The sequence below is a fragment of the Lagenorhynchus albirostris genome, chromosome 19 (genome assembly GCF_949774975.1).
Source record: "Lagenorhynchus albirostris chromosome 19, mLagAlb1.1, whole genome shotgun sequence".
Lineage (NCBI taxonomy): Eukaryota > Metazoa > Chordata > Mammalia > Artiodactyla > Delphinidae > Lagenorhynchus > Lagenorhynchus albirostris.
This window is the reverse complement of record NC_083113.1, coordinates 14,577,532-14,604,565: the sequence shown is the minus strand read 5'-3', so window position 1 is coordinate 14,604,565 and position 27,034 is coordinate 14,577,532. Positions and strand designations below refer to the sequence as shown.

Sequence of the window (27,034 nt, the reverse complement as noted above, 5' to 3'; positions counted from 1 at the left end):
TCCTAAACTTCAGTCATTTGTGATTTTTCCTTAGCCACTTTTGCTTTTATATACTTAATAACATTCTTTCACGTCAATTTGCCCTTTTTAAAAAATAAATTATTTATTTATTTATTGGCTGCGTTGGATCTTTGTTGCTGTGCGCGGGCTTTCTCTAGTTGCAGTGAGCATGGGCTTCTCATTGCCGTGCGGAGCATGGGCTCTAGGCGCACGGGCTTCAGTAGTTGCAGCACGCAGTCTCAGTAGTTGCGGCACGCGGGCTCAGTAGTTGTGGCTCGTGGGCTCAGTAGTTGTGGCTCGCGGGCTCTAGAGCGCAGCCTCAGTAGTTCTGGTGCACAGGCTTAGTTGCTCCGCGGCATGTGGGATCTTCCCGGACCAGGGCTCAAACCCGTGTACCCTGCATTGGCAGGCGGATTCTTAACCGCTGCGCTACCAGGGAAGTCCCTGCCTTTTTTAACTTAAGTTTTAAAGGGGAAATTTATATGAGCATTGCAAATGGAAAACCTAGCTTCCCTGGCCATAAATAGAAGGAAACTGCAAAAGTAAACAGGCTGAAAACAAAACAGTGCTATTAAGTTCTAGCTAGGTACTATTCCTGCTGCAGGCTCTGGACTTGAGGCATGCTCCCTTTGTTGAAAGGAGATTGGCAAGTGTTGGTGAGGTGTTAGAGACCCAGGTATCAAGCAGAGACTTTCTCTTTGATCAGAATGTTTTCAAGAGAATCAAGGGGAATAACCTTCTCGCTGTTGTTCAAGGTTTAATGGAGAGTGTGGATAACCCTTAAAATCTCCCATGTGTGCATGCCGCACTTGGAAAAAACTTTATCTCGCTTGACCCTGAAACATTCCGCAAGTGGCGGGCAGAGTGACTTACCCAGGAACACACAGCCCATCCTGCTTGCCCGGCATCCCACTGTACTACCCTTGAACAGGATTGGATGGCACTGGGTTTATCTCTGCATTCAAATGTTAAGGTTTCTTGGGTTCTGGGTTTTTTTTTAAGTAACTAGGGCCATGTTCTAAATACAAGAATTGTGGGTTTATCCCTTGCTCCTCACATCACTTTTTCTTTTTAAGGCTCCAGCTTTCTAACACATACACACTTAAAGTTTGGCTGCTCCCATGAATAAACCACCCTGCTACCCTGTCTGGGTTTGCATCCTAGATTCAGAAAGGAAGGCAGTACCCTCCTGCCAAGTTAAGGAGGGCTGATTTGAATGTTTTGCTTCCAAATATCAGAGCAGAACAGATTCCTTGTCTCCTATGGAACTATGGACATGGGGCAGAAGTAGTTGGAAGTGGCAGTTACAACTCCACAGAACACAGTGAAGTCATCTCGGGAAATATCATTGATGGCGCTGAAACGATTGAATGGGATGCTAGAACACCATCAATACAACAGCATTTGTGTCTTCAGCTTTGGGCAGGAATAAAGAAGACATTGTGGTTTGTTTTATGCTTTTTAATGTTTTCCCCCCAAAGATGTGGGGCTGAGTGATGTCTTGTTACTGGCTTTCTAGTGGGTTTTTCTTTTCATCTTTTTCCCCCTCCCTGATGGCTGTTGAGAGTGGGTGGAAGCCACAGTCTAGGTGGATGGGAGGCAGTGCGGAAGGCAGGCAGTACGCCTTCCTCCTTGTTCTCCACATGTGAAGGGAACACATTTGGTTTTTTAATCTCCAAAGAGCCCAGGACGAAGGGTTTCCATATCTTACCTCCTGACCAGTAAGGATTCCAGCTCCAAGAATGTCTTAATTAGCAGCCATCCAGGATGGGGGCACTGCAGGAAGCCAAATAAATGCATTTCTTCTTTTTCCTTTCTTTCTTTTTTTAATATACACTTCATTTCAGTGGCAGAGAAGGCTAGTTTGAGGTTAGGAGAAACATCACAGGAGGAAGCTTGAAAGGGATTGAACAGCCAGCCACCACGCTGGGAGGTTGCTTGCAGGGGTGTCACGCCAGGAGGGTTTGTGGGTCTTCAGCTTGCGTTATTGAAAAGACAGGCTTCCCTTTACCAAGCCCGAAGGGGCAGTGCTGGAAGCCAGCTTCAGTCAGTGTCACCGGCCTCGGTATGCGCGTGTGCAAACATCAACACATCAGCGCTCTATGATCAGTCTAAATCAGGGTGTGGGTAAAAGGTATTTAGTTGATATCGCCGTGGAAACTGAGTTGCTAACTGTTTTGGGGATGTGGCTCCGTACTAGAGGCAGCACCAGTTGTGGAATGTTGGGCTACTGGGCAGAAATAGGCTGCTGCCAGCCAGTCTCACAGAAGATATCCACACGAGTGGTGGCCACGCTGGGGAGGGGGACGAGGGGCCTCTGTTCCGTGGCGCAGGAGTCAGGCCAGCCCGTTTTATTGTTTTATCGATGAGGGGTGTGTATTTGCGCAAGAGACAGAGAGAGAGGGAGAGAGAGGGAGAGAAGAACAAGAGTACACCATGAAAGCCGCTGTTGGCTTTGTGGCTGGGATGTGTGCTTTTTCTCTAGGCATTTAGAGTTGGAATTTCAGCTATGTGACTTCTTAATAGCAGGGCAAAATGTGCCTGCATCTTTTGCCTGTTTTCGCAAACACTGACAAATTAAAAAGAACTCTGAAGTTTCCAGCAAATCCCAAGCACAGTTCATTCCGTGATAACATTTTTTTAAAAAAATCCACATCCTTCCTACTCCAACTCTGACAATAAATAAGCCTTTTTCTCCCTATCATCCCCCCTTCTCCCCCCCCCGCTTTAAGGAAATGAGTATCTTTACATTAAACTGTGTCTGATGAAAATATTAAATGCTTCTTTGGCTGCTGCTGGCATGGATTATGTTTGGAAGAGTCAGTTTTGTGTTTTGTTTTTTTAATTTTATAGGCTGGTATGATCTTCCAGTTCTGGCCTATGAAATAAGCTCCATTTCAAAATTCAAAATGTCTGGAAGCAGCTGGCTTGCCAGGCTAGTTCAAGGGCAGTCTGATGAATCACCCCTTCTTACAGGCTGTCTGCTAACCAATCCTGGAAGGTGTCCAGCCCGTAAACATCACCAGGATCGTCAGGCAGTTTTTTCTTTGCAGGACGGGGTGTGGGTGGGGGCATCGTTTGAGCTTCACTGCCAAGTCTGGTAGGATTTGACTTTCTGTAAGACAGAAAGGTCTGTATCAAGATGTCTTTTTCAGAGATGTCAGGCCTGTAGTCGCCCAGCACTGTGTCTGCTGGTGGAGTGAGAGGAAATACCTAGACCAGTTGGGGTGGGGGAACCTTCTTAACCGTTTGGGCACTCGAATTTTCCCTTTCCTTTTGTAACTTTCATTAACTCACTGACTCACTGACTCAGGGACAACCCACGGAAGAGAATTCAATCCATTGAAAGCAGTGAACCATTTTAGGGATGACTGTGGTTGATGCATCATGGCCCAAAGCTGTGGAAGGTCAGGGAGCGGCACTCGGCTCCTACCCGCTGCACAGAAACACCCCAGAGATTGAAAGGGAACAAGCTTTGACCATAAAAATACAAGACTCCCAGCTCGTTGAGTTCTCTTCGCAGCTACCTTAGACTTAAGAAAGTTCTGGGCCTCTTTAATAAACAGCCACAAGGCAGGCCTCGCCAAATACGGCCAGCTCCAGGGCCACAGGGTTAGCTTAGGAGACAACTTTCTGCCTAAAAATAAGTGTATGTTCCTATCGAACATTCCAAGCATAGTTTAAACATGAGACTTGTGAGTAGCAGTTCAGGCCTTGTGGGTTCAGTTATGTCAGAGTGTGGGCAGTTGAGGGTCTTTGGGGAGCCTAGCTCCCCACTTTGGGATTGGCCAGTGGCCACCAAGGAAATCAGATGACCAAATGCAAACCATCTTCCAACTCATTTACATTCTTTTTTTTTTTTTAAAATTTATTTTTGGCTGCACTGGGGCTTCATTGCTGCACGCCAGCTTCTCATTGCAGTGGCTTCTCTTGTTGCAGAGCACGGGCTCCAGGCACGCGGGTTCAGTAGTTGTGGCTCGCAAGCTCAGTAGTTGTGGCGCACGGGCTTAGTTGCTCCGTGGCATGTGGGATCCTCCTGGACCAGGGATCGAACCCGTGTCCCCTGCATTGGCAGGCAGATTCTTAACCACTGTGCCACCAGGGAAGTCCTCATTTACATTCTTGATCTACTCACAGGCTGGTGGGGGAGACAGAGAGCAAGCATGTAAATAAAACAAGGTAATTTCAGATGGGATTATGCACTATGAATTTAATAATAACAGTTAGCATATGACTCTGTGCTAGACACTATTCTAAGAGCTTTACGTGTATTGACTCATGTAATCCTGTGAGGTAGGTAGGTGTTGTTACCTTTACAGGACAGGTGCAGAAATGGATCCATTGAAGTTGAAGTCACTTGCCTAAGTGACAGTGCCAGGATTTGAACCTTTCAAGCCTGCACTCTCATTTCTACAGTACACTAGAGTCTAGTGATTGGGAATGGCCTGGAGAGAGGTCGCTGCAGGGAGGAGGGCAGTGCAGGTACTTTAGATCAAGAGGAAGGTCTCTGAAGACATGACATTTTAGCTGTTCCCTAGGGGATGAGAAAGAGGGAGCCAAGAGAGCACTGGGGGAAGGCCGTTCCAAGAAGCGGGAACGAAAGTGTGGAGGCCCTGAGGAGCAGAAGGGTCAGAACGGTCAGAGCAGGGCACGTAGAAAACATGGGCACAGCCAGATCTCTTAGAGCCTTGCTGTTGGAAGTGGTGATGAGGCCCAGGTCTGCAAATTCAGTTCTTCTTAGACTCCAGTAGGCCAGGAACCTCATGCTTCCAGAACTCTGGCCCTGCAACCCTTTCCCCTCAGGCCCACTGGACAGGCCAAACCAGAACTGACTTCTAAAGTGGGAACCCCAGGACTGTAGAACATTAAACCGAACAAAAGCTTCAATTATCTTTGTGATCACTGCTGCAGAAGACACCTGTGTTTGATTAAAGTGTTGGTAACTTCTGAATCTGGAGTTTTATGGCACTGTGTACTCATATGGCTTTGTAGTCTCTCTTTTAGCTTCTACCCCATGAACAAATTCCAGCTCCCTTCAGTCCCATCAGGAGGCTGCTTGATTTACAAAGCATCTTTGGTAAAATGTTGTGTCTCCCTCTTTGAAGTGGGAAGCCCGGAAGCCTGATTTTTTAAACTGGCTCTCCTAGGTCCCCCTTTCTCTGTAAATCTCTTCCGTTTACTCAGTATTTCCGCCTCGTTTCCTTTGGTCAGGTGGGGCTGTAGCTAGGGTGGTTCTAGTTCAGAAAGACAGATGTGCAGGCTGATTTCATTCTGAGGCATGCAGCTTTCTGTCCCTGCTGGAAGCCAGTCCAGGAACGTGGTAGATTTCATTTGGCCCATGGCTGTAGGTTGGAAGGCACACCTTGTCAAACTAGTTGTGTGGCTTTTACTCAGGAAGGGAGGAACGGTGACAGAGCTCGGAGCTATTCAATGGGCACTTCTGACTGCACACACTGCACCCAGCAAGAAGCTAAGTTCACGGATCATAAAGTGTCCATTGTGAACATGGGCTGGGATTCTCTCTGCCCTGCCCTAGATGCAATTTGACAGCAAAAATCATGCCTTCTGACAGAATGTAAAGGAGCGAATGAGTATGAAGGTGTCCTGTAATGGCCCGGCCAGCCCAGCTGCTTCAGCTGGAAAGAAGATGGTGAGGTTTCCATTTTCCTGGCAGCATACCCATGTGAACTTGTTAAATCTTTTAAGTAGCTGTATAGGAAGGGAGATGTGTGTGTGTTTTTATCCTTACCTCCTTAAATATAAAAATAAAACTTCCCCTTTATAAAACTGATTCAGAGTGGAAAGAAAGTCTATGGCGAGTGGAAAGTGCGTCCGATTATATTGAGTCCTACCCCACGTTTGGGAGACAGCTGTAAGTTTCTACGGTGGGTGGCTTATTATGCATTTATGTTGAGCTGAACCTGCTCCAAGCTGTTCCTGCAGATAGAAAAGGCTTTCTTGTGGGAGTGGGGTGGGGGGGAAGCTGTCTCTTTGCACCACACAGGAGAGACTTGGAAGGTCTGTTGAAAGACTTCAGCAGTCGTCACTTGGGTAGCAGAATTAGGGGCCACTGACCAAAGTCCTTCTGCTTTTACACCAACCAGCATCTTGTGTAACATGAGTAGGGGCTTCATGGGCCCTGGAGTCCCGGGCTCAGGTAGAAACATGACCGCCAGGGCCAGACGACAGCCCTCGCTGGGCCCCTCTGCAGAGCGGAGCTCCGCGCTGAGCCTTTGAGGGTATGAGAGAAACCGGAGACCCGGCCCATGCTCTCAAGGAGCTTGTGGTGTAGCCGGGGAGAGAGCAGAGCCACATGAGACCTCAGGAGGACACTAAGCGGCCCACGGACAAGCCCACCGCACTCTAGCTGTGTCCCAGGAGAGGAAAGGGGGTGACTAAGGGCAGGTGGGGTCAGTCATGGAAACTTTCATAAAGGAGGTGAGTGTGGCCGCGGGCAGTTTCTGGGGGCAAGTGTTAGGGGGATCCCGTCCCGCATGTGCAGTTTGGACAGGTTCCTTAGCTGCCTCTCATGAGCAGTCCTACCAGTTCCTTCCCTCAGTGAGTATTGTCTATGGGGAGTTTCCCATTTGAGGCACCATGTTCAGTATGTCTTAGCCATGCCTTGGAACTTCTGAATTGCAGGACCCCAGGTTCTGAATCCGTATCCATTCGCAGGTCCTGTCGCTTTCAGGGCTCTAGGGGGCAGGCCAGACCCTTCCCCAGGTGGGCAGCTGCTCTGACTAATCCTTTTGAGGCATTTGCTTTCAGCTTGCTGATGGTCCCTTTAGAATAAGTGCAGGCTTCAGAAAGAGAGGAGCAGAGAGAGACCCCCTTCTTCCGTCCAAGGGTTTCTTCAAGCCTTGTGCCTTACGGCCCCTCTGGGTATGTGATGCTTGCCACTGCCTTCCAGTTCAGATGACACTCAAAGCCGGGAATGGCGGTTCTGTGTTGATCGTGGAAATGAATGGGGTTGAGTCCCGGCAGGCTGGCGGGTTTGGTGTGCCACAGTAAACACGCTATCCCTGGATGAGGGTAGCCTCCAAGTGTTCTGTCCTGAGAGTTTATTCTTGCCTGCCAAGTGCAGCTTCCAGGTGCTATTCTTTTCTTTAAATAAATGCCTTAGACTGGCTTGTGGAACTTAAGAGTTCCCATCCCAAGAAATACTCGTCTGTTTAAAAAAAAAAAAAGAAACCTCCTCATTCAGACGCTCATGGCCAAATGTGTGACTCAAATACTGCAGTGCCCTTGATTTGCTTTCCCCAAATTGACATACTTGAGTTGCACTCTGGCCCCACCATGAGATAAGGTTGGGGTAGCTGGCCCGTGCCCCTTTCTTTGCATGGTTTCAGTTTGGGCTTTTTCTCCCTTCAGAGGATGCTTGAGAGCCGTGATAGCACAGCTCATGCAAATCTGAAATCATCCAGTAGAACCTGGCCTCCATCTCTTAGACTGCCCGGGATCAGTAGGTTTGCCATGGAAGGGGTTGCAGGTGTCGCCTGGAACGAGCCAGTCTGTGTAGCTTGGGCACTGAAGCAGTGTTTCTGCCGTTAAGAGCTGCAGGATGTTAGTACAGCCAGTTTCTGTTGCCTTTTCCAGCTTGTTATGGCTTCCAGTCAGGGTCTGCCTTAATCCTTAAGAGGTGCTTCTTTCCCCGCTTTTGAAAGGCAGAGATGGGAGGGAGGTGGACTTTATTCCAGGAGAGAACCCGTGGCTCACTAGTTGCAGTCGGGGAATGCATTGCTCTACCCACACTTTGGGAGAGGTTTCTGGGGGAGACGTTGAAGAATATTCAGGATCAGAATGTTTGTTGCATGAAGCCAGACTCTGGGAGGAGATGCCTGCTCAGCCGGTGGGTGAGCCGATAGCACCCAGCCTGCCCACCAGACGATAGGAGACGGCTCAGTTGTCACTGGGATCCAGGCTGTCTCCTGGCTCAAGCAGCTGCCACCCGGGAGGGGGTGTTGAGAGCGCTGAAGCTCCTGTGGGAGGGCGCTTCTGGCCACAGAACCAGGAGGGAGTGAGAGGTGTGGGGTGGGGAGAGGGTCAGATCACAGCCTTTAGAGGGAGACAGAACTGGGTTCCGCACCCATCTCCTCCACCTGCTGTCTGCGTGACCGTGGGCAGGTGACAGGGGTTAAGCCTCGGTGTCCTCCTTTGAAAAGGGCCATCATCCTACCTCACAGGATGATTCTAAGATCAAACAAGAGAAATAGTGTGTATGAGGCACTTGGCACAGTGCATGGCACATTGTCAGTGCTCAGTAAATGCAGCTTCTCAAAATTCCTTCAGCAGCTCACCATCCTGCATCCAGGTGGGGTCTGCTGCTTGCGTCTCCTCTTTAAAGGAGTTGAAAGGGTCTGCAGAAATGTGCAGCTCAGTGGAAAACCAAAATGTATACCCCATTTCCTAAAGTCCTCCCCCAGAGAGCTCTGAAACCTAAACCCGGCCAGCGACTTCAAAGCAGCATTCACTGTCAAGTGGCAACCCGAATGTGAGATGCAGGTGACATGACGAAGCCCTCTCCCCAGCCTCTGGGTCCATCTGGGCCTCATTACCCGGGACGTGGCTTCTTGTTTCTGAGCTGCAAGCCCTAAACAGTTTTGTGTCTGGATGAGCCATAGGCAGTGCCAGCAAGGCTTTTTTGTGAGTAACCCAGCTTGTTACTAAGTTTGGAGTCAGCCGAGGGGCTCTTCCTCAGGTCCGCTTCTTTCCCTGTCCCCTTCCCCCAAAGCAAAAAAAAAAAAAAAAAAAAAAGTCCTTATCAGCTCAAGTTAGAAACAACCCACAGCCTCGAGCCAGGCCGCCTTCTCTCAAGTGGTAATGATGTAGAAAGAAGAACGGCCTCCCACTGATAACCCCCAAAATAACTGCCCAGAAATGCTGTCAGTCGGGGCCTAGGGGTGTGCAGGAGCCTGTGCTTCGCTGCTGGCCCAGAATATGGGACCTTCCAGAAGGCTTTGCGGAGCCATGCTGCCTCCTTCCCCAGCGCTTCTCACGCCTGCGGCTCCATCCTCTTTTCCGCCTGCCTCCTGCCCCCTCCCCGAGGTCACTTCCTGATGCCATTCCTCAACTTAGCCCCTGTCCCCCCCAAAAGCAATCAAATCCACAACCTAATAAGGCAAAAGAATGAGGAGAATGTCCACCTCCCAGCCTCTCCCCTAACAGGGCGCAGGCCCGAAGCGAATTTGGAAAATGTTACGACAACGGGAAGGACAACTGACTGGTGGGGGTTGGGGGGGCTCATTTTCTGGAGCTGCCCATTGTCCGCAGCAGGCGGGACCCTGCGGGAGGGCCACCTGGTTTGCGCTTTCCAAATCAGGCGGTTGACGCCCCTCTCGCCCACAAGAGTGTGTGGAAAGTAACAGCCGAGGGTCAGCCGCACCTGCCGCGCCTTGGGGACATGAAAGCACAACCTGACGAGTCCACTCGGAGACACCTCCCCTCCATCGCAACTGGGACTCTGCAAATCGAAACACGTTTTGCCTCTGAGATGAGCAGTTTTCTTCCCCTCCATGGTGCCAGGGTTAAATTAGCCCTGGCGTTAATGAAAACTTGTCGACACTTAGAGCCCCAGAAACCTGTCACCCCTCCTACATCGTTATCCTGGAAAAATCAACCCTCTCCCGACTCAGTTTCCATTCTCCATTCTCTCCATGGAGAAGGAGGGACAAGCCCCTCTCTGCTGAGCCAGACCTACTTGTTTTGGAAGGTCAAGCTTAGTAATTAACCTGAACGCTTCGGGGAGGGGATGAAGGAGAAGGAACCAGGTCTAGGGATGTGCCGGGTCTTTCAAATCACTAATTATCTGCAGGCATGAGGTCATCCATAAATATATCTAATTCTTTTGCTATAATTAAGGTGCTCATTAAAAGGGCAGGGAAGTTTTATTTTATTTTTTTTAAGGAAAAAAACACAAAAAGCCTTTGTTTTGACTTGACAGGATGGCTTAGAACAGGCGGAGGACTCAAGGCACAGGGCTAGTTTCCTGTCTTAAGAGCCTTTGCAGGAAATTCACTGCAAACAATATTGGTGACCCTGCCAAAGAGGCAAACCTGGGGTGATGTCATTGTTCGAAGCTGTCACCCCCAAGCCTGGCCTTGGGGGAGGAGGAGGGTTGGTGGGATTAGAAAAGTGTGTGTGTGTGTGTGTGTGTGTGTGTGTGTGTGTTTAGTTGTCTCGAAAAGAGGGAAGTCAATTGAAAATCTGGGCGGGAGAGAAATCACAAGTGGGGGTCTTTGATATTCTTAGCTAGGTTCAACTTTCCTTGTTTTTCCAAGTTTAAAAAAATTCTCTGTTACTATTTTTGCTCCTCAAAATGCTGTTACTTTTTCAGACACAGCCTTTTCTGAGCCATTCCTCATTTAATGCTTTCTTGGGTAACTGGCTGTTACAGTCTGGGATTTGTGGCCCACAAGGCAGGGAGTTAGGCACCAGGTAAATGCTCACTACGGCTTTTCTCAGGACGAGAGTCCGTTGCTAAGAAATGTGGAAATGGAGACACAGGACTAGGTTAATGATCCTATCTCTTCCACAAAAATCATTTTGGAAAACCACCCAGTGCCAGTAAGTTGGCATCTATGAGTTGTTAACCTTCCCATGTGCCTCCAGGAAGCGTCTGGAGCATCTCTGAAAAAAAGGACAAACTTTGCATCTTGTCATTCTTCTTCTGGCTGGAAGTCTAACAGAGAGGCATAAACACAGTCTTAAAATGAAAGCAACAAAAATAAACTCAAACCAGCCCCGCGTGAAGATATTAATGCCAAATATGCAAGCTGACTTACTATTTATAAGGCAGAAGGCAGTCATAAGGAGATCTAGGCCTGGCTAAGGAGGGTTATGTCTTTTGAGGTGCCTGTTCCTTAGAATTCCAAATAACCCATGGGTGATTTACTCAGATGGGGTTGAAATGCAGTGTCTTGTTTCATGCTTTGCACAGTTCAGTCACTTGCTGAAACTTCTGAAATGCTAATGCAGGATCAGGATACAGTTTAGAGTGCCCCACTGCAACCTCCCCTCCTTAAAAAACATCCTAAGAGCTTCAGAAGGAAGTTTGAGGATTGAATAAGGGAGCCATAAGTTTCCTGTGGTTCACATCCTGTGATCTGTTAGTGTTCTTTTTTTTTTTTTTCCTCACTCCGCTGACATTTACCCAGACATTCACAGGGTTAGATTTAGAGATACAGTGGGAAAGAAAACCAGCCTAGCTCCTGTCCTCAAAGTAGTTCCATTCTGGAGGGGAAGGTGGACAATAGGTTGGATGAGTTTGCAGTCTAACTTAAATAGGCCCATTGACATTGCCTCCCTGGGTTCAGAAAGGATCTTCCCAACGAGCCATGTGTGACTAGGAGCTCAGGTGTTCAGGCTGAATCCTGAGTGTTTGGTTCTTGGTGTGCAGTTTCGTAAGTTCCCCAGGGCTGAGGAGTCGCCTTGGGATCCAGCTTTTCCTGGAACTATCCTGGCTTAGGGCACATTGCTGGAAAGGGCTGACAGACCTAGGCAAGAAGGATGCATCTCCTGGCCAAGAAAACCAGAGTTTGCAGGTGTCCCCCATCAGTGGCATCTCTAGAATTTCTGTGTGGGAAAAGCTTCAGTGGCCCAGTCTGGTCTGGAGTGGGTGAACAGGGGCCTGGTCTAGAAGCTGCAGACCTGCTGTTTTTGCTAAGACGGAGTGTGTATAGGAGGCAGCTGGGGAGGAGCTGGTGGAGATGGTGATGGGGGTGGTGGCAGATGCCACAACCATTGCCTGGGGAGATGGTTGCCCTTGGATTGCTCGAGCTGCTGCTCCATTCCGGAGCTGCCTTGTGCACTTAGAGCCACGGTTTTGTGGTAACTACCAGGAAGCTGAGCCCCGTGTGGCCTCAGGAAGTTGGTGAGGTTAGTACTGCTTTTTGAGGGGCTGGGGACAATACCAGCAGTGACACCCCGTGGGCGTAGCCCCAGGATTTTGTTCTTTGGGGACACTGTGGAAATCGTCTCTTGGAATGCTGGCTCACTTGCTCATTAGGTATCTTGAAGCAAGAGTTGCGGGAAGGGGGGAGAGGTAATAGTTGCAGCCCAGCCAAAAATCTCCAATGTATAAAATTTTAGTGCTTTTCTGATCTTTCGTGGCAAGAGCTGTTCACTCTTAGCACCAATTGGAAACTGTTGGCAGCTAAAGGGGGTCGTTCCTCCAGGGCCCGTTGGAGCTGATATATCTGGTGTTCCTAACGTTTTCCTGACCATGCCTTTCTTTTCCATTTGTCCCATGTCAGCCTCCCAGCCCCATCATTTGGATAGAGTGCCTGGAAAGCATGTCTTCTAGGTCCCCCAGGAAATTTAGTGTTTCTGCTTGGGGGAGTTGGGGACCACATAACACCCTCTACCCCCACCCGGGGTTTCAGGCTGTATGTGGGCACATAGGAGATGGTGGGATCCAGGAGGGAGGGTCAGAGGAGGCTGGAAGCCGAGCCGGGGCAGCTCTGCCCTCAGTCCTCTTTCAGGAATAGTGAGGACAGGGCTGGCTCTGTCCTGGCATGTAGCTTGTCACTCCGGGTGGGTGGCCGTGTCACTTGGGCCTTGCTGGAATGGGTGTGAGTGCTCCTGGTTTTCTTCTGGAGCGGAGAGACTGCTGTCTCGGGTTATCGTAGGGCAGGTGACAAAAACCAGTAAAGTAGCCTGGGTGGGGACAGGGGCAGCCACTACTCAGCTTCCGCTGATTGTGGGCCTCTGGGACTTTATTTTCCAGAAGTTTGGAAATCCAGAGTTTTATGGGGCAATTAATTCAGCTTAAAAAACAAAACTCCAAATCTGCAGGCCATACAAAATGGGGCCTATTTGGTCCCCAAAGGTACCCATTTGTGACCTCTGACCTTGAACATTTGCATGGTCTTGATTTTGTCTCTGACTCTCCTTTAGTTTCTTCTTTCCTCTTGACTGGATTGCTGCTGCTTAATCCTCTTACTGGGAGGGAGAAAATCCATTTTCTTTTGCTCCTTGGTGACAGCTCTGATAAACGGTGGTTGAAATGAATGGTGGTAAAAAGGGCTTGCCCTGGCTGGTTTTCCATCTCCGGACTCTTTCCTTTTTCCCATTACTGTCGATAAAAGAGTTGGCTCCTCAGAATCCCTCTCACCATATACATATTTTTAGGATCTGGCTCCACGTTTCTGTGAACAGAAATAGTGGAAAGTTTCTTTCGTTTGTTTTTGTTTTAGAAGGCCCCAAACAATTTTCCTACAAAGGCAGCTATTCTGCGCACACAATAACCTGGTGAACAGGGCCAGCCTTCAAAATTACCTGCCAGTTCAAATTTTGCACCCAAGTGGCAGTTGTGCAGAAATGCTCATTTAGGATTGTTCAGCTAAACTTGACTTCTGGAAGATATTGGCAGTCCAGGTCTTGTGAAAGAGATCAATTCTAAGGTCTGTGTAGACAGAAGAGCCAGAATGCAGCACTAATCGCTGATGAGAGAGTTGGTGGATTTCAGGAAAGCGGGATCTACTAGGTGTGCGATAAATTTGTTAACTTTTGGGGGGGAAAAAAAAAAGACACTTATCCGTGAAGAATTTATGCAGCTTTTTTTCCTAAGCTCTAATTAAGTTCCCTGTTTATTGGATTAATGGCCCCACAGAGAAAGATCCTTATCAAACTTTGCATTGGATCTGTCTGTCTGGGAAAATCCAGGAAACTCCCCATAAAGGCATTGCCCTCAACTTTAATTTTTTTGGGTTCCGTTGCCTCCTTGCTGGTTTGAGTATTTCCTGGCTCAATTGTTTTCTCAAGCTGGCCTTGAGTCCTTAGATGTTATTTGTGTGCCTAGAAATAGCTGGAGGAAAAATGGTTGTAATACTTCACATTGCTCACTGCCTCTCCGGTGGATGGAAACTCTCTCCGCAAGGGAAAGGGCTTTCCACCCAGGAAAAGAGCTGGGCGGAGAAGACTTCAGTCACCCCTTCTGGCCATCACGTTGTTCCAGCAGGGCTCTCGCTGTACCATAGTGACTGGGCTGAGAAAGTTTCCAGCTCACGGCAGATTGGCAGCCCAAGGTGCGTTAGGGTGGAGACCAAATTGGTAGGAGTTCTCATAAATGGGCTTCGCTGCTAGCCATGTGGACCACCCAGGGGTGTTTGTTACACGAGGTTCTGTTTTTCTGATCTGTGTCCTTTTTGGTGGATTTGGAATGAGTGGAGGAGGAAGGAAATTAATTATGGAGGGGAGGAGAGGTTGGGCAACAGACTGATAAGGAAGAGAAGCCCTCTCACCAGTTTTAAATAATTGATCCCAGCACAATTGATGAAGAAGATGGCGTTGTCCATGCACTCAGCATTTACTGAGCATTAATCCAGTACGTGCCATAAACAAGATACTGGGTAAAGAGATGTGAACAAAATAGTCCTCTTTGTCCTCATGGAGCTTACGGCCCAGTGGGAAAGATAGGCATTAAACAGCAGCAAAAACAACAAAACCCCCAAATATATAGTGTTCCAAATTGTGATCCTTGTTTTGAAGGAAAAGAGCAGAGCCCTTTAAGAGGGCACAGTGGGGAACTTGCCATAGATTGGGCAGGAGCCACCCTGGGAGAAGAGTGTCCTGGGCAGGGGGACCTGAGAAGCGTGGGAGGAGAGAATGAGACCAGGGTGCCTGGGGCCGCGAGTGGGAAGGGTGGTGTGAGGTGAGATCAGAAAGGTGACAGCAGCCAGAACATGCCTCCGGTGAGGATCTTAGATTTTCTCCCAAATGAACGAGAAAGCATTGATTCCACAAATATTTACTTCAGGCCAGTCACTGTTTTAGGCACTGGGTATATAATTGTGAAAAAGAAACAAAACAAGAAAAATAGAACCATCCCTGCCCTCATGGGGCTCTCCGTCAAGTGGAGCTCCATGGAAGTATGTCCTTTTCTGCTGCTGGGACAGATCCCGCGATAGCTTGTAAAGCGTATAGCACTTTAATATATATTCCTTGAGGGACTTCCCTGGTGCCTGCCAATGCAGGGGACATGGGTTCGAGCCCATGGTCCAGGAAGATTCCACATGCCGCAGAGCAACTAAGCCCCCATGTGCCACAACTACCTGAGCCTGTGCTCTAGAGCCCGTGAGCCACAACTGCTGAAGCCTGCATGCCACAACTACTGAAGCCCATGTGCCTAGAGCCCATGCTCCGCAACGAGAAGCCACCACAATGAGAAGCCTGCTCACCGCAACAAAGAGTAGCCCCCGCTCGCCACAACTAGAGAAACCCCATGCGCAACAGGGAAGACCCAACGCAGCCAAAAATAAGTAAATTAATTTAAAAAAGTTTTTTTTAATTAAAATAAATAAATAAATAAAATATATTCCTTGGGAATATATTCCTCGTGGTCCAGTGTTTAGGACTCGGGGCTTTCACTGCTGAGGGCATGGGTTCGATCTCTGGTCGGGGAACTAAGATCCTGCAAGCCACACAGTGCTTCCAAAAAAAAAAAAAAACCAACTGTGTTTTTATCCCCACCTTATGGTTGAGGAGACTGAGATTCAGAGAGGTTATGTGATTTGCCCAGGGTCACTCAGCCAATAAACAACAGAACCAAGAATCAAACCATGCTCTTCGTCCTTTTAGGTTATTTCTCCCATGTCAGGGCTGAGTGATTGGTTCTCTTCTTTCTGACTTTATATACCCCTGGTAGTAAGATTCAAGGACTCCTGGTGATGCTTGGACTTCAGGCATATCAAAACACCTACTCCTTGGGTCCTGCAGGATGGGGTATGGCAAGAGGACAGAGGTGGTGATATCCCTGCTTCAGTAGCCTAGAGCTGTGCATTTCATCTTTACCACAACGTCTTAGGTTGGAGACAAGCGTTTGACTGACCCACATGTCTGGGAAAACCTGTCTAAGTGGTGGTGTGGAGCTGGGGAGTGACTTAGCTCTCTGGCCAAACCTTCTGGGTGCAGTCTGCCTATATATGGCCTGGCCTCAAAGAACAGGTGATGGCAGGAGGAGTTGTTTTCTGTGTTCCTGGTGGGAGGTGTCCAGCTACATTCCTTTGTAGACAAGCACAAACTAGATATTTTTGAAACTGAAGGTCTGAAACCAGCCAAAGAATTAATCCCAGTCTGAAAAGCATATGGTGAGGGTACAGCCAACCTGGCTGGGGTGTCGCGTTCTCAGCTTTGTTGCTTTTTAATAAGCCTAGAAATATCTCTTAAGAGGGAGGATCTTGGGCTTCCCTGGTGGCGCAGTGGTTGAGAGTCCGCCTGCCAATGCAGGGGACGCGGGTTCATGCCCCGGTCCGGGAGGATCCCACATGCCGCGGAGCGGCTGGGCCCGTGAGCCATGGCCGCTGAGCCTGTACGTCTGGAGCCTGTGCTCCGCAACGGGAGAGGCCACAACAGTGAGAGGCCCGTGTACCGCAAAAAAAAAAAAAAAAAAAAAAGAGGGAGGATCTTTGTGAACATCTCCAGCCACTTTCCTTTTCCTTCTAGCTGACAGTAGAGGCCTCCAGCCGACAGTGGAGGCCTCCAGCCATCAAGGGCTCAAGTCTGTCTTGCTGTTGTGCGCACTTTGGCTAACGAGGTGCAGAGGTTGCAGCCGCTACCAGAGGGTTTTGTGATGAAGGGTCAGCTGGATGGGCCCAACTCTTCATCACTCAATCAAGAGGCTTCGTAGCAGAGAGAGAGCAAGGCCTGGACGCAGGGGCTCCTGCGGTGCACGGCCCTGCCAAGCAGAGGCCGAAGCTGGGTCTCTTCTACAAAATGGGACCGATAATGTATTTACCTCAGGGTCAGGATTTAGTAAGGAGATAGGGTGGGGCATGTCTGCCCAGTTGCAGAGATCAGCAGTACCTGGCGGCTCTTTTCATTCTTACTCTGTCTACTGGGGTGGGCGGTTGGGATGGAGTCTTTCTGAGGTCTCATCCTGTGGGATCTGGAGTCCCAGTTGGAGTGATTGGTTGGGGGAGTTTGGGGACCAGGGAGCCTTTCTTCAATTAGGAAACTGCGGCCAGAGAATTAAGATAATAGAGCTGTCTTATGGTGTCTAAGTTGAAGCCAGCTGCTCTTTGAAGATTGATCCTGAGATCCAGCGAGTTCAACTGCTAGATATGGAAGCATTAAGCATTTAAGGGGGCCTGGAAGTAAGGTTCCTAGAAAGAGGCAGCAATCTCTTGCTCATCGCCGATTGTCTCAGACCCAGGGTGGAGGACGGAGCCCCTGTGGTTGAGCGGCAGACTCTGGGCGAGAAAGCTAAGCCAGGAGGGGCCGAATGCTTTGTACAGCAGTGTCCTGCAAGTGGGCCAGAGTGGGCCCTGCCGGCCCTCAGAGGAGGCTAGATGACTGTGTCCTGCAGAGCGCCCCATGTGTCCTTCCCTCTGGGAAGCCTTCCACCCCGGCAGGGCCTCTGGGGCCGGATGTGAAAGGTAAACAGGCAGCCCTTCTGCTCTGCTTTTCATCTCAGGAAGCCCTGAGGTCCCACCGGCTCCCCTGAAGCAGCCTCATTGTCCCTGTGCAGCGGCATAACCAGTGTGGCCCAGGCACTGATGCTGAAGCTTGAGCAACAGCCCCCGGCCCCCTCCCATCCATTCTCCACGTGGGAGCCAGATAATAGCCTGCTTGAAATCTTGATCCATATCCCAAATCTGGAAGCCCACTGGGCCCTGCAGGATCTGTTCCTTCCTCTCCAGCTTCATCTCTCTCCCCTCCCATTGTGTCACTGTGCTCCAGGCACACCAGCTGCTTCTCTGCTCCATGCTCTTTCCTACCCGTGGAATCCTCTTTCCCTCGCCAAATCCCCACCCAGCTCCTCCTGATTCTTTAGATCTTCCCCACTGTGGGTGAGGAAGTCATACTCAACCCCTCCAGCCTAGGCTAGGTCTCTGTCTTAGGGGCACACCTTTCACCTCCACTTCTCCTTTTAACTCTAACCATCCTTTGATCTCTCCACCACCCCACCCCACCCTACGCTGTGAGGGCCATGAGAGTAGAGACGGAGTCTGTTTTGTCCACTGCTATGTCCCTAGCATGTAGAACAATGTCTGACAAATATAGGTGCTCCGATAAATATATATTTATGGAATGAATGGATTAATAGCAAGCCGACCAGGCAGGTGGAATGGACCTGCCACCCATCTGTTCACCCTCTTATTTGAGTGCCTTCTGTGGAACAGCTTGGTGTTAGGGGCAAAGATTGATCGCCCTCAGTTTCTCTGAGAAACAAGGCACTGACACTCTGCAGGCCAGTCGAGTCCCAGCTAAAAGCTGGCCCTGCGGTAAGCTGTGTGCTCTGGAAGGTTATAAGACGTCCTCCCCCAGGACACTTCCAGACCCAGTGGGTCAGCCAGCTGTTCTGACAGAGTTCTGCATCAGTGCCTGCCAGTTACCAGCCACAAACAGGATGCTTTTCAAGTGCAGAAAGGAGGGGAGACATCACTGTCACCTGAAGAGTGGGGAAAACATTGTTAGGACAAAATTCATCCCTTTTTGTGCAAATACCAAGCTAGGTGTCCATGTGTTGTGTGCCAGGCGCTGGTCCAAGCATCAGGGATGCAACACAAGAGAAGGCCCCTGCCCTCAAAAAAATGAGACACGAGGCTAAACACAGGGAGAGACCTTTTTAAATTTTTCTTTTTTTAAACTTATCTCTTTTATACAGAGATTGCTACCTATTGCAAATTAACTTAGTATAATAAGAGACAATAAAGTGTTTTGTTTCTAGAGATAGCTACAAACATAAAAGCGTAGCCCTGTGGTTTACCTGGCTGCCCACCTTCCTGAAACCCAGCTTACTATGGTACCGTGTTCTGGGGCAGCCCACTCGTCTCCATGTCCTGAGCTGAGCTTGGAGATGCGCAGTACCAGGGAAGGAAGCGCAGTCTGGGCTATCTTTGGTGGCCATTGTTATTTATGGGGCATTGGCAGAGAAGTCAGTACCGTGGAAAATCTAGAGAAAGATAGAGGCTACACGGTGTGGTTGAGCAGAATTCGATAGCTCCTCGGCGCTCTCTGGGCCATGGGACCCAGAACGACACAGCCGCCCTGTCTCTGCTGTCAGGCTTGGCCTTGGGCTTGGTCTGCCACGTCCCTCCACACCTCCTTCGCTGTCGGTGTGAGCGATGCCGGGGAATCAGTCGCTCTGTGTTCCGAATCAGGCCCCTGGGACCTTCTCTCTGTTTGGGAGACAAAACCTGAGACTGTTTCTCCTTTTAAATGCAACTTTGTTCTGCAGGAGAGGAGAAAAGCTGGAAAGAGATGGCTTGTTCGTTTGACGATAGTGAGGTGTACTCCGATATGCCTTTGAAAAGGGCCCGTTTGCCCAGCAGCCTTTGCCAGATAATGAGAGGAGAGGAACGCGGGGAACTTGGTGGGAATCTGAAGCTGGGGGTGGGCCTGGGGTGGGGGAGAAGTTCACCTCGGAGCAGCCCGGTCTGTCTCTCTCCTGTAGGAAAGTAGAGTGGTGCTGGATGGTTCACCAGCTGGGTTCTACACTGGGGAGAAGAAATGTGCTTGGCTATTGGCCTTGGTGCATTTAAAAAATGTGTACGCCTCTGCTGGCTGATTCCATTTCCTCACTTCCCAGTTACTTCTCAGCCCCAGCAGCTCCCCTGAGTCTGCCCTCAGAGGTCTCCAGAGACTGGCTGATTACCATCCCTGAGGGTGTGGGCGCAGCACTGCCTAATCTGGATGTGCTTGGCGCCTCCTAAGTGCCAGGCGCTGTATTAGGTGCTGGGGATGCAGGCAGTGGTCCCTGCTGTCTCTTCTCAACCTCTCTGCAGTGCATGGTCCTTTCAAAAAAAAAAAAAACCCAACACATTTATGAACATATACAAAAGTGGAGGGAATCCTTATGTACCCATCACCCAGCATCAACAATTACCAAAATTTTGCCCAACTTGTTTCATCAGCTTCTCCCAACACACTCCCCGCTCAGACATCACCCATAAATGCTTCCGTGTGTTTCTCTAATGGACGTGGGTGTCTGTGTTTCTGACGGAACAGCACACCACTGTACTGGGTGCTTTTGAGCATGCCTTAAGAAAATGAAAAGTTCTCCCCTTTGCCTTCCTTGACATCACCTTCTCTACTTCTCCACCATCTCATCCTCTGTCTCTGAATCCTTTCCCTCTTCCCACCTCTGAAATGGGGACATCTCACAACATCCTTTTCCCAGGAGGATTTTATCTCCCGCCTTCCCCTGGCCTTAGGTCCCACACCAGTGTGGATGACTCCACGTCCCTAGTCCTGACCCCCTTCTCACACTCTGGTGCAATTGTCTGCTAACATGTCTCTGTCCCCTGTTAGACTTGAGATCTTTTGTGGAGGAACCCTATCTCATTTCTCTTTGTATCCCCAGCACCACGCCTGACTCTAGGAGAGGCTCAGGAAATGTTTGAATGAGTGACTGAATGAATGCACGTGCAAACAAATGACCTTTCTGCCGAATCTTAGACATAAGTTTCTGCACACCAACTGGTTGTGCAGCACGTACTTCACTCTCGGTGTGTCCCAAACCAGACTCATTCTCGAGCCCCTCTCCCTGGGTTCACTGTACCCGGGTCCGACATCCAAGCCAGAAACATTGAAATCATCTTTTGACTCCTCACCCCGTCACGGGCTCCAAATTTTACTTATTTCTTTCTCTCAATTATCTCTCCTCCTTTCCTTTGCTACTGCCATTGTCCTCATGCAGGACCACATAGTAAGTGCTTAAAAGTGCAGATTCTAAAGTCAGACTGCCTGGGTGTAAACTGCAGTGCCGCCATTCGCTACCTTGAGCTGCGTGACTGCGGGGAAATGCCTTAACCACTCCGTGAGGATAATGTCTGCCTCCACGGCCTGTGGTGAGACTTTGGTGAGTTAACACTGTGTGCCCTTTGCTCCATGCCGGGCACACAGGAAGTGTTCTGACGTTGGCTCCATCATCATCACCATCACCCCTGTTATATACCATGTCCAGGTCTCCTGCGGCGGCCTCCTGACTGGCTTCACTCCAGTCTCCTAGTTCATCTCAGTGGCTCCATGAACATTATCTTTCTGAGACCCATATCTAAGCAGGTCACTCTGAGGAACCTTCCGATACCCAGAGAACAAGTTCTGAGTTCCTCGGCCTTTCTACCTTATGAGCCCAGCTGACACCATCTCCTGCCACTTTCCCTTAGGGGTTCCCCAAACATTTCTTGCACATTTATGCTTTTTTGTTCTTGATGTTCCCACCACGTGGAACAACCTTCTTCCCAGGTCACCACCTATCAGAATAGTGCTCCTCTTTCACGGCCCGGATCAGGTGTCACCTGACCTCTGCTGTCCTCGGATCACACTGCTCTGCAGTGACTGGCTTACCAGTGTCCCTCTCCAGCCAGACCGTGCACTCCTCCAGGACAGAATGTCAGGTTCTCTACATCTCCCTAGACTCTTGGTCGTGATTCTCTTTACTCATCCTGAATCTCAGTTCCTCCAGGAGATGGGAAGCTACCTGAAGGCCAGTTTCACCTTCATAGACATTTAGTTAAGTAAACAGAGGATTTCTCATTCTCTCCGCCTTTAGTGCTTCCTTTTTTCTTTGTTTTCTCATCCAAGAGGAGAGGATGCTGTGGAAGTTAGAAACTCACGGCAAGGGCCTGCTCCCACCAGGGGAATGGCTGCCTGCTTTGCCGCTCTGCTGTGAATTCCTGTTGCCTTTCTCTGGTTCTCTCCAACAGGTTCCATCTGTGGGCAGCAGGCCAGACGCTGGGGGAACTTTGGGATACAGGCCTTCTTATCTTCCCTTTGTTTGTTGCCCCACCTTCCAGAAGGGAGCAGGCCCCAGCCATCTCAGACTGAAACGGCAGCACATGTGGTGTCTGCCTTCCTCTAGCCGCCTGCCACCCATGGAGCAGAGAGGATCAAAGGCTTTAGCAGGCGAGGAGACTGACGGGGTTTCGTGTCAGTGGAACCATCGCTTGGCCTGGCGGAGCCCCGTCCTCCCCTCGATCTGGTGGGATGTAGGGGCTACTGTGGAAGGGGCTACAGCCATTTGGAATAGATTTTGCATGGGGGGTTTCAGATTTAAAGCAGTGACATTTTTCCGCGGCACAGCCGTCTTTCAAGTTGAATCTCACGTGGATCTGCCATATTATAAAATCGATTAAATAGCTGCTGAAGTTCCATGTGAGTAGGGGGCAGCCTCCCTCTCTGCTGGCACCCCTCACGGCAGAACTCTTTTCAGAATGCTGTTTGAAAATCACTCCTTGGTATCACATCCACTTCTCTGCTGAAAGAGGCATTCCACTGTCCCTTTGTGGTTCACCCTGGGGCCTGTGTGTTTCTAAAGATGGCTGGGGCCGCGGTGGGGGGGTCCTGGGTCTGCACGTTGGGTGCAGCTTCGTGCTGTGTGGGATAACGGTCACCTGGTTCTGTGGAGGAGGAGGCTTTGACAAAGGACAGCGCGTCCTAGTGGCTCTGCCTTCAGGGTTCTCTCCATCCTCACTGCTGTAACCCTGACATCCCCACGGCCACCAGGGGGTCTTCCCACCCCGTAAATCTAGTCATGCTACTACTCCCCCCACAAGAGCTTCCTGCCACTCTTAGAATAAGACCCAAACTCCCCACCGTTCCTCCCCAGGGCCTGCAAGGCTCCCTCTGCTCCGGCCACACCCATGAGGCCTTTCCCACCCGGGGTCTCTCCTCCTGGAATGATCTCCCTCCTACTGGCAACTGGTTTGCCCTTTCTATTGGTTCAGACTCAAATAGCACCTCCACAGAGAGGTCTTCCTTGGCTGGCTGAACTTGATTCCCTCCCCGGCTGGCCCCCTCCTCCGGTTACTCTTGCTTGCATAACCCTATTTTTACTGCACCACCACTGTCTAATTCTTCTCTCTTTTTAAAATTATTTATTTATTTATTTATGGCTACGTTGGGTCTTTGTTGCTGCGTGCTGGCTTTCTCTAGTTGCAGCGAGCGGGGGCTACTCTTCGTTTCGGTGCGCAGGCTTCTCTTGTTGCAGAGCACGGGCTTCAGTAGTTGTGGCACACGGGCTCAGTAGTTGTGGCGCACGGGCTCCACGGCATGTGGGATCTTCCCGGACCAGGGCTCGAACCCGTGTCCCCTGCATTGGCAGGCGGATTCTTAACCACTTCACCACCAGGGAAGTCCCATTATCCTCTTATGTATCATCTCCTCCACTAGAATGTAAACTTCATGAGGGCAGGGATGTTTGTTTAATTCCAGTGCTCAGAATATGGCAGCATGTGGTGGCTGCCCAATACATTTTTTTAATTGAAATGAGTGAATGAAGTTTGGGAGAGACTCAGAGCAGTGAGTCTCCCCCTACTGGGAGCTGGGGATGCCAGGGAGGAAGGATCTGATGCCAGCATTCTGAGCCCAGGCTGGGATGACGCTGGAATCCTGAGTTCCAGTCGGCTTTGGTTCTCATGCAGTGTCAGAGCACTCGGACCTAACCATTTTGTCCTCTAGCTCTCCTCTTTTGGGCTCCTCCGGGAGAAAGCAGGCGGCTGGGGCTCTGTGAGCACAGGCAGGACTTGCCATTCTGCTCCAGCCTGAAATCGATTTCCTCCGGGCCCTGCCTTGAGCCAGGCCCTGTGAACAGAGGGAGGGGTTGAAGCCAGGTCTCCCCTACCATGTGTTGGGAAGAGAGTGATGTAGCCACTTGGCCTGAGAGCCACCAACCTTCCCCCCCCTCCTTCCCTAAAAGGCACACAATGGCAGTTGGGCTGCGCCTTTGTTTTATGAGTCATCGGTGCTAGCCCGTCATAAACTGTTTTTTCCTATACTATCAGGGCAGCTTTATCGGGCGTCTCCTATGCAATCCGGGAACGGATTTGATACAGGGTCAGTTAACGTGTTGTCGAGTCGAAATCTGTCATTGTGCCCATATAAGGCAAACTCCTCGGGTTACTTTTTACCTTGGCAGAATCTCAGGAATGTCAAGGTAACCAGGCCACCTCAGCATAGCTCTGATTCTCGTTGGGTCACCTGACTTGCCCTCCCTCTCCCATGACTCACCCTGCAGCTCTGCACTAAGCCTGCCACCCTGGGTGGTGCTGGTGGCTGGTGAAATTGGGGGAGGGTCTCCGGGACCTGCTTGCTTCTGTGTCTTCCTTCAAATGAGAGAAACTATGTGAGGTGCCTCACAGGGGGCCTGACAGAGTGAGAACCAGAAACAGAAAGTAGCCTTGGCCAGACTTGAGGTTGGTGATGAGACAATGTGGGCCCCGGCTCTGACACCTACCAGCTGTGTGACCACAGGCAGATGGCTTATCTGTAAAATGTAGAGCACTCAGAACAAATCCTGGTACATAGTAAGTGCTCAATAAATGTGAGTCATTTGTACAATCATGTCAGGTTACACCCCACCCAATCATAAAAACACCTCTGCTGTTTTCCTTTGAGGCTCAACCCCTTAGTAGCTTTAATGGGGCAGATTGAGCTGGTACTCAGAGTCCCTCCCTGGAAAACTGAACCCACAACTTCCCAGTGGCACCTCATTCCCTTTCCTCCCCCATCCGCCCCCCACACCCACACGCATGCAGAACAAGCCACTCCTCTGCTGTTACAGGGCCAGGAGTCAGCTCTGCGAGAGCGCGGCAGAGGCCCTTTGTCCTCTGACATCACACTGCTTCTGGAGACGGCCGCCCCTTATGACTGCTGTGTGGTTTGGCCAGGCCTTAGTACCAGCCCCAGGAAGGCCTGTAGGTTGGGCGAGCCAGGGTGAGAGTCTAGTGCTGTCCCTCTGCCAGGGCAAACGGTTTCACCATTTTTAATAGAGCAGTTATGAGTCAGAGGTTTCAGTCTCTCTTTACTGGTTCCTCCCAATCCTATAATTACCGTTTGGCTATAGAACCTTATTTTGGTTTTTCTTTTTTTAAATCCTAAGACACTGTTCATATTGTCCATCTCATGTGTCCAAGGGGTCTAAGATGGAGTGGCAATGGTAAAGGGAAAAGAGAGAGACTCCAAATCCAGAGTGATTTCTTAACCCACAGAAATGATGCCTTCTCCCCACCCACTCCAAGCACCATTCTAGTGCCACGCCAGGAAGTAGAGCCAGCACCGGCTTACGCAAGGCTGATGGCAAGAGTGGATAACTCTGAACACCTCCAGTTGCCTCTTGGCAAACTTTAAACTCCAAGCCTGGAATTTCTGGTCTGAGGCACCTCCCAGATTGACCGATGGATTCATTCACACTCTTATCCAGTACGAGCCTCAGCAAAAAGCAGGCCTGCTGACGAGCACCCGGCACCTCGTCAGGCCCCCTGCCAGTGCTGGCCCACTCAGAGATGAGGGGAATTGATCATGCAGATAAACGCCCTGCATTCACTCAGTCTCCACACTCTCCCTGCTTCTCAAAGGGATCGTCTTACGCCCAGGCTCTGAGAGTGGGAAGCCAGTGGGACAGAGTATATAGAAAACAGTGCATGTCTGTGAGTGCTGGCCCAGGCTCTGGTTCCCCCTGGTATGTCAAGAGCAAAGATTTCCAGCCCAACCCACTCCACTCTAGCCATGTCGCTCAGCCCTGCTTTTCACTGGAGCAGGAGAAGGCTTCTGACCTGACCGGCAGACCGGTGAATCAGAACGTCCCAAAAACAGGGAAAAGGAAAAGGGTCACCGAGGAGGAGTTTCAGTTGTCAAAGGTGTCAGGGCTAGCACAGTTGCTTGCCCTTCCGCCAACAAGGCCTAGTTTGTGGATCATGTAAATTGCTGCAGAAAACAAGCTGTCTGCTAGAAGGCGGCAGGGGGAATGGGAGTGTTTGCACTGCCTTCAGGTGCCCCTGGCCTGTGGCACTCTTTGCACCTCTAGATTCTGTTCGGGAGTTCCTAGGGTGGGCCACCGTGGCCCAGGGTGGAAGGGGCACAGCGCCCCCTCTGACTTCTCCTCAAATATCAAACACCTGTTATCTCGATGAGCCAGTCCATGGGCAGATTTGTCCAGGCTAAGATGTGATTCTAAAGACCCGTCCTCTTAGGCACCTGTTAGGATTCCAAGCCGCACAGTCTCGAGGCCAGAATTGGCTCACTCGGCTATCTTTTTGAAGGATCAAAGTTTAAACCAGACGATCTTTAATCTCCCCTCCCAAGCCCGAAACCCGAGCTCAGCTGTAAACCATTGAAAATAAATGGGGTTTTTGTAGCTCAGACTCCCTCTTCTCCAGGTGAAGGGCCCCCTGTGCTTGATTGTTCCACAGCAAAATGCCAGATGGGGCCAGAGGAGAGGTGGAGGGCAGGGCCCCAACCTCTGCTGCTGCCCTAATTTTAAAACTGCCTTTTGGGAGTGGAAGGTAGCTAATTTCAAGGTAGGCCTCACCCATCTCCTCTTCCTGCTGAAAAGCCCTCCTTTGAAAGCGGAGCACTGCCTCCTGCGTCTACCTTGTGGGCCCCACCTGCCTGTAGTTCAGACCCATATCTCCCTATGGCTTCTGTGTGGGGAGGGCAGGCTCTTCCCCCTCAGGGAGGACCCAGTTCTTTGGAGTGTAATCTGAGTAGCTCTGGGTTGGTTGGTTGGTTTTCCGCGTGTGAGATGGCTCTGGAAAGGTCCATTTGAGAACAGACACAGGCTCAGACTGGGGCACCTCCCTACCCTGGGCTGCCTGTCCCCTGCTTCTCTGGGGTTTCTTTTAGCTCCAAGAGTCCAGTCCAGTCTAACAAATGCAGTGGCAAGGCTCACCGGTTCTGCCTGGGCTTCAGATCCCTCATTTTTAGAACAAGGGGTTAGACTTGAGTGGTGGTTCTCAACCCTGGCTTCACGTTACACTCAAACCCTGGTTTCATGTTAGAGCATTTGTAAAATATCGTTATTCCGGGACCCACCCCCAGGAAATCTGATTCATTTGGCTTGGGGTAAAGTTCAGGCTGTTTTTTTTTTTTTTTGCGTTACGCGGGGCCTCTCACTGTTGTGGCCTCTCCCGTTGCGGAGCAACAGGCTCCGGACGCTCAGGCTCAGCCGCCATGGCTCACGGGCCCAGCCGCTCCGCGGCATGTGGGATCTTCCCGGACCGGGGCACGAACCCGTGTCCCCTGCATCGGCAGGCGAACTCTCAACCACTGCACCACCAGGGAAGCCCAAGTTCTGGCATTTTTAAGAAGCTTTCTG

The 27,034-nt window shown here is 50.3% G+C and overlaps 1 protein-coding gene and 1 long non-coding RNA gene across 5 annotated transcripts in view; one reads left to right on the top strand and one right to left on the bottom strand.

Annotated features, from left to right (window-relative positions):
* ACTN4 (actinin alpha 4) overlaps positions 1–27,034 on the top strand; it is a 72,291-nt gene that overhangs the window by 6,160 nt on the left and 39,097 nt on the right. The window lies entirely within an intron of this gene.
* The window catches only part of LOC132509634 (uncharacterized), a 30,349-nt gene continuing 7,158 nt past the window's right edge, over positions 3,844–27,034 (bottom strand). Inside the window, exons 2-3 of the long non-coding RNA XR_009537078.1 lie at positions 10,782–10,965; positions 3,844–4,138 (exon numbers count right to left, since the gene is read on the bottom strand). This is a non-coding gene — a long non-coding RNA (uncharacterized LOC132509634). The remainder of the gene's footprint in view (positions 4,139–10,781; positions 10,966–27,034) is intronic.